Below are 7,516 nucleotides of genomic sequence, written 5' to 3' on the forward strand. Positions count from 1 at the left end.
GCAGGTGAATGTTTTCATTGACATTGTGTCCCTGTTGGAAAGGATATCAGCCTAGGATTCTTGCCTGGATGAGCATTCAGAAACAAGTCAAGATTTCATGTTTTTATGTTGAAGGTTTCTCAAAAAAAACGAATATATATATATATATATATATATATATATATATATTAAAATTAATATATTTTTATTCAATTAGAATTTAAATTCAAGGAGAAAATAACGCTTTCACCCCTTGGGTTTTACTTTATCACAGTTGACACCTTACCTACAGAGTTTAAAAAAAAACAGAAATCAGGAGAATCAGAAGATGAAACGATTGTTCAATATTCATTTCAGTAAAGAGAGGAAAAGTGGTGTAATAGGTTTTGCAGTTTTTTGGTAGGTTACATTATGCTTCTTATATTGGCCCTGATTTATTAAAGCTCTCCAAGACTGGAGAGAATACACTTTCATCAGTGAACATGGGTGATCCAGCAAACCTGGAATGGATTTCTTCAAAGTCATTTGCTATTTGATTGAAAATGTTTTGAATCCTGGACCAGATTCATTCCAGGTTTGCTGAACAACCCAGCTTCTTTGATAAAAGTGTACCTTTCCAGCCTTGAAGTGCTTTAATAATCCAGGCCCGTTATTTGAAATTATATTTATTAATTGAGGAATAATAATGTAACTACTGTATATTATTGTAAATACTACTGTAAAAAAATCCAAAAACAAGTTTTTGTTTTTTTTGGGGGGGAGGAGTGGTTTTTTGAGATATATCTGTAGAAACACGATCAAGATGGTTTCGTTGACAACTGTGATCTGGAACTCTTTAGTACCATATCATCATCTTTTGGTTTTGTGTCCATACACTAAAGCTGGAAAATTGCTCCAAAACACAACTGTTGGGTTTAGAACTAAGGAGCCTATTTATAAAGCAGTGAATCTGACATTCACCAAACAGTCTGGGGTAGAGAATCTGACACGTGTGCAGAGGCCATCCAATGTCATTCATGAATCCGTCCTAGCGGATCCATGAATGACAAAGGTCCAATGACCACAATGGAAGTGAAGGGAGGAGAGCGCAGTGGGGTGCTGCTTCCTTGTTCTCCCCCCTCCCCTCTCCATAGAACAGAAAGGCGCTGTATGTACAGCGCCCATTCATCCATCTTTTAGTTGAGTTTTGAGTTGAATGACCAGGACCAATATACTGCTTTATCATTAGGTCTCTAAGTAATTAAAGAGCATTATTACAATAGAATAAAGCTCTCGAAGACCTGGAAGACCTGTAATGGATTGTCTGCAGTCTCTAACACCTGCAACAGGTCTGGTAGCCAGAAAACATGTAAACATGTCTTTTTCTATGCTGAGATTGTGCCACTTAATAATTGAACTGTTTAACAGAGCTTTATATGTATAACAATTAGCATTATATTATTATTGTGATTTAAAAAAAGGAACAGGATGTTCTTTATTAAAACAAAATAGTGTAGCTAAATTTAGATATAGGTATGCAAATTAGCCACAAAGTTATTGTTATATTTACTGACATATGTTAAACTGCTATATTTGGTCAGGGCTTCTATGGGCCAAGGAATCTTTCATTTTGAACTGATCTGTTTAGTGCAGCGGTGGTCTGAGAGAGAAGTAGAGCGCACCGGCCAGAACTGCGGACCATGTCTCCTGTACGGATCACAGTTTCAGGGCGGTGGGTTGTGTCTCTGTGTGTTCTGGCATCATGACATCACTATGGAGGAAGTTTCTTCCCCTTTGGGTGACACACAGCTCCCTGCACATGTGCGGTCAGAATCCGTAAGTTTAGTGGTCCATAGGTCCAAAAAGGTTGGCAACTGGTTTAGTGGATAATAGTTGCGGACATTGGATGGGATTATGCTAGAATAAATGAGATGCTTTGTCTGCGATATTCATAAAATATATTTTAGACCATTAGTAGAAACCAACTAGTTGTCATTTCTAATATTTTTCAGCCAGGCTGAAACTGGTCAGTTACTTTTTTTCGGTCGTTTTTTTTCAAGATTTCCCTAAAGAAAAATCTGTTTTTGGTTAATTGATCTATAAAGGTCATATTGTCTGTTCTGTATTTCAGAGTGTAAATATCCTCTCAATCTGTGTAACCAGTAACAAGCTTTGTCTATAAATTCCTAATAGAAAGCGAAAGTATGGGATTTTCTAAATGTGGGTTCCCAGCACTGCAAACAGACGGAATACGTTTTCAGTATTTTAACTTAATTCTATTCACAATTCTCAGAAAAGATTTTGCAATGTGGAAAGGAATTTATTTCAGCAATTGCTATGGTAAGTACCATATGTACTCACAAAATGTTTTATTTATTGAATATTCATAAATCAAGGGAGCATTATTTGTTTCCATTCAGTGTACAATAGAGAAAAACACATTTGGACTAATTCTATGTAGAATAATTGAACTGATTCATTAATAATGGAGAAAAGGTATTAAATGTAGAAGTGGAATCGTTACCGTTTTGCAACAACAGCTAAATGGGTTTTGCTCTCATTTAGGAATTTTGTTTCTTTTTCTATGGTTTCTATTGACTACAGCTCATTCTCTCTCATTTTTCTTAAGGAGTGTGTCCATTTTTTTCATAATGTTACATGTGGGAAGGGGTTCAACAGCTCAGGTTATTTTCTGCAGCCTAGACTTTGAGATTTCCTTCACATCCTGTACTAAACAATGCAACAGAGAATGGGGGGAAATCTCCCAAAAGTGAGCAAAATTTTCATCCCAATGAACTGTCACCAGAACAGTTGTCCATGCTGAAAGATTTCCCCACACCTATTGCTCTAATACCCGAACTAAATGTTGGATTTTCCCTAACTTTCTGTCTTACACATGTAAAAATATTGTCACTGAAACAATCTTTTGTCATAATATGAGTAATAACAATCACAAGGACAAATGGCAAAGGATGATCAGAAATGTGGAGTAGGTTTAGCTTCAATCTTGTCCACAGTGGCCTAACATTTATTTTTGCACCGAGCAAAGGTCCACTAAAACACATCTGATGATATGATGAGTCACCTTGAAAAGTTTTATTTTTTGTTGATCTGACCATAAGATACATTGACTTTCCACTTAGAGTATCATGCTGTATCATGAGTAACAATGCTTTTCAATGTGCAGTAAAATCATTGCAGCATTGTCATATGCACATGGATTCCGATGGTATATATGAAACACAAATCTGCTGTCATTGTTGCTTGATGGCTTGGTCTGCATGTATAGGTGTACATATAAACAAAAGCATGAAAAAATAAAAAAAATATTTCATATACTGAAAACTCTAATTACAAGTATTTACCACAAACAGTTACCAAAATACAATAAGTTTTTACTACAATAGGTTTTTGACCTTGTGTTAAATCTTGATGAATTCAAAATATGCAGAAAAAAAGGGGACTAAATTGGCACATATATAAAATCAAGTAACAAAAACTTTTTATTTAATAAAAAAACACCAATAAAAGATTATGCCATTTGTCTTAACATCCAAGTCTGCACAATCTGAACATCAATATTGCTCATAGATCGGACCATCCGGACCATAGTATATCAAATGATTTAACAGCTAACAGTATAGAATCTCAATGCAGCTTCATTAGGATAATAAGGTTCTGAGATCTAGAATTGAATGAATACAATAAAATATACAATAACTAATGTTCTTTAAAACAGCATATATTGTTTTTATAAAGTCAGCAACAAGCATACTTACAATTACTTATAGCATACATCATACATTACAATATCTTGTCATCTTCATTCAAATATACATAAAAACTTAATATATATAATAACTCAAATCTTGATGAGCTTAGTCAAATGTCTCTGTTGTGTGTGTATAAGACTATCAAATAGCAATTATATATATCAGGGGTGTCAAACTCTGGCCCGCAGGCTAAATCTGGCCCGGCATGTCCCTTTTTTGGCCCCCAAAAGAATTCCTAATATGAATTGCAGCTGGCCCGCCACTACCGCAATCGGTAATAAGGGCCGGCAAGCTGCAATTCATATTAGGCTGCTGTTCTATACACGCTAGTAGAATGTTGCTACTACAATTCCCAGCATCACTCGCGTCTTTAGGCCTATGTGTGGCTCACATTCTATAGACGCAAGTGATGCCGGGAATTGTAGAAGCGCCATCACTCGTGTCTATTGAACAGCAGCCTATGCGTGGACCCCGCGGAGTTTATTCTAAAAGGTAAACTCAATGATCAGGAATTATCAGGATTATTATTATCAGGAATTATTATAGAGCTATTGCTATATTAATTGTTTTACTTTGCAAGAGAATGAAATGTAAAACCAAATGAATGCAGCAATTCATTTGGTTTCACATTGCATTCTCTGGCAAAGTAAAACAATTAATCACACAAAGAAGAAACAAGAACACATGAGAAGAGCACGCGGTAATATGCAATGGATTGATCTAAATTAGAGTTTGATACCCCTGATATATATCATTTTGAATCAAATTCCGCTTTATACTCCAAAATCATGTGATTTAAGCACTGGTTTCACTAACAAAACACAGGTATAGTGCAGCTATCAAGTTCCTTATAGTAATCATTGCAGGAAGCTGTGCAAGAAAATTACATAAGTGCTGTTGAAGCTCTCCTGCCAGTAAGGAGGTCAACTCATTGCTTTAATTACTGACACGCAAGAGCTACAAAGGTTTTGTAGCTGATTAAATTCAGATAAAGCAACAAGTGAATACATTATCCATAGATCCCACAGAACTCAGTTGTGTCAGTAAATAAAGTGTTGCTTCATCCAAAACCTGTATTCCAACATTGGTGGATGCTCTTTGGAAATCAGGTGGAGCAGGGTTTCTGTTTGCTGGAGAGCAGGGGTCAGTAACCTTTTGAGTCGAAAGAGCCAAAAATTACAATTTACAAAATTTCAAAGTTTTTAAAGAGCCGCAAAATTTTTTCTTGCCAACAATAAATAGTACTCGCATAAATAAAGTTTTTTGATAAAAAAAACTAATCTATTTATTCATATGAAAAAATATCTATTTATTCATATATAAGTAGTGTTTTTCACAACAAATTAGATAATATATATATGGCATTATTAGATAATTACCTATTATTTAAGTAAAAAATTAAAACAAGTAAACATTTACCTACAACACTAACTTGTACTTCAATACCAAACAATTGAGCAAACAAATTCAATGGGAGCGATGGCTTTGCATGGTTTTAGAAAGTTTGGATAACATTAGATGACATTTCATTTTCCTCAGAATTCTGTAATGGTGAAACAGGTACAAACATTTTGATTTTCCATGTATTGTTGCTAAACTGCCCACTTTTGTATTTTATTGTAGAAATATAGATACCTTTAGGCACCGATTCTATCTCTCAGCCTGGCTTTTTGTGAAGCTGCGGCTCTTTAATTCAGTCTGTCGGAAGCTTTTCTATCCCTCAGCCTGGCTTTCCACCACACCCCTCCCCCGTGACACGGGTCCTCACTGTCTTCAGTTTGTCGGAAGCTCTCGAGTGTCACGGGGGAGGGGTGTGGTGAAAAGCCAGGCTGAGAGATAGAATAGCTTCCGACAGACTGAATTAAAGAGCCGCAGCTTCACATCTAAAGAGCCGCAGGTTGCCAACCCCTGCTGAAGAGGATACACTTTCATCAGTGAAGCTCGGTGATCCAGCAAACCTGGAATTAATTTTTTCTAAGTCATTTGCTCTTTGCTAGCAAATGTTTAAAATCCCGGACCAGATCCATTCCAGGTTGGATAGATCAGCCAGCTTCACTGATGAAAATGTATCCTCCCCAACCTTGGAGAGCTTTAATAAATCAGGCCTAATGAGTCAACCTCATTGTTGGATTTGTATTTTAAATACCAAGAATGCAAGAAGGAAAATATTACATTTATTTTAATCGTTTGGAAGCCTAGGACTGTTTACTGCACAAGGTTCCTGGCACTAAGAACCAGCATTATGGTCAGCATTTCATCTTCTACATTTAAGTACCCCCCAATCACCCAATATTCCCAGTATCTAAACATTTAGCCATTCAATAAAATGAACCCTCAACACTTAACTCCTTGGAACTGTAACACTTAACCATACTCTAAAACAAGCCCTTTCTCCCCAACATGTACTCTTAATTATACCTCTAAAACACCTAACCTTCCTCTGATCCACTTATCCCCCTACAGCAAGTCCTAAATATTTAACCTAATTTCTAAACTGAGCCCTTAACCTTCACCCACTAAGGCTGCATACACACGTGCAATAATTGTCCTCAAGGATTGGGAAAGATCCTTTCCAACAACATGGACGTGTGTACGTAGCCTAAGAGTAAGCAGGAAATCTGATTGTTGAAGCAATTCATTTTTTTAGATATGGTATCCCTTAACCTCCTGAGTGGTAAGCCCAAATGTGTGACTCAGGGTAAAAAAAAAACCCTGCTGAAAGCGTTACCCCTGGGCCACACACAGGGGTAGCTAAAAAAGTAAAAAAAAAAGCCTTACCTGGTTCCATCTGCATCTTTCACGATCCTTTCCAATGACTAAGGACTGCACAATGCATGAACGAGTGCTGTACATACAGCACGGTTCCACTCTATAGAGAGGGGAGGGGGGAAACGATGGAGCAGCACCCCGCTGCACTCTCTCCACTTCACTTTCAGTACGATCTTTCGTCGTCCATCGTCCGTGGATCTGCCAAGACGGTTGTTCGCATGATGAATGACGGGCGCTGTACACATGCCAGATTCTCGTCTGATATCGGCCCCCGAGCCAATTATCGGACGAGAAGCATTGCAAGTGTGTACGTAGCCTTATGCATTAGACTCAGCTGGTTTTGTTTGTTCCTAGTTAAGTATTAAATATATCTTGTTTTATGTTACTGTTGTATAGTGATATGTAGAGTCACCTTATAAACACCTTATGAAATACCCTATCCATGGGGAATTCTTTATATTCTGTACACAAACAGCATGTAATATTAATGTTTTACCTAGAAGTGGAATTCTCCTTTTGGAGGTAAATAGAGTTGGTAGAAAGAACCCTTTTTTTTACCGAAAACCCCATGCTATTATTTTTTAACACTAGTTAAAGCAGTATTAAACCTCTTCTTGTGCATTATTCATATCCTAGACATTTTTTTTACTTCAGTGCTGCTTCTAACACAATAAAATGTTTTAAAAGCTATACAAGGAGCATGCACAGCTGAGATCATACAATGGCATCATAATGAATGAGCAGTATTGTCCCATGAGTCACCACAAATCAATTTAATTGGGGGTGGATCTGGGGATTCAGTGGAATTCTTGTTATTCTGAGCAGCCTGTGCTGTTGCCTCATACAACTAGCATGGTGGTGATGTAGTTCTTAAGTATGACTATGCTAGGGTAAATGAGACTCTGCAAGGTGGCATAGCTACCCTAAAAATTGAAAACTGGGACACTGAAATTTCTTTGGAGAGTAATGAAATGAAAAAGCAAAACTCAAGAAAAGCAGTTGCAGAAAAGTATTGC

This window comes from Pyxicephalus adspersus, chromosome 3 (assembly GCF_032062135.1).
Source record: "Pyxicephalus adspersus chromosome 3, UCB_Pads_2.0, whole genome shotgun sequence".
Lineage (NCBI taxonomy): Eukaryota > Metazoa > Chordata > Amphibia > Anura > Pyxicephalidae > Pyxicephalus > Pyxicephalus adspersus.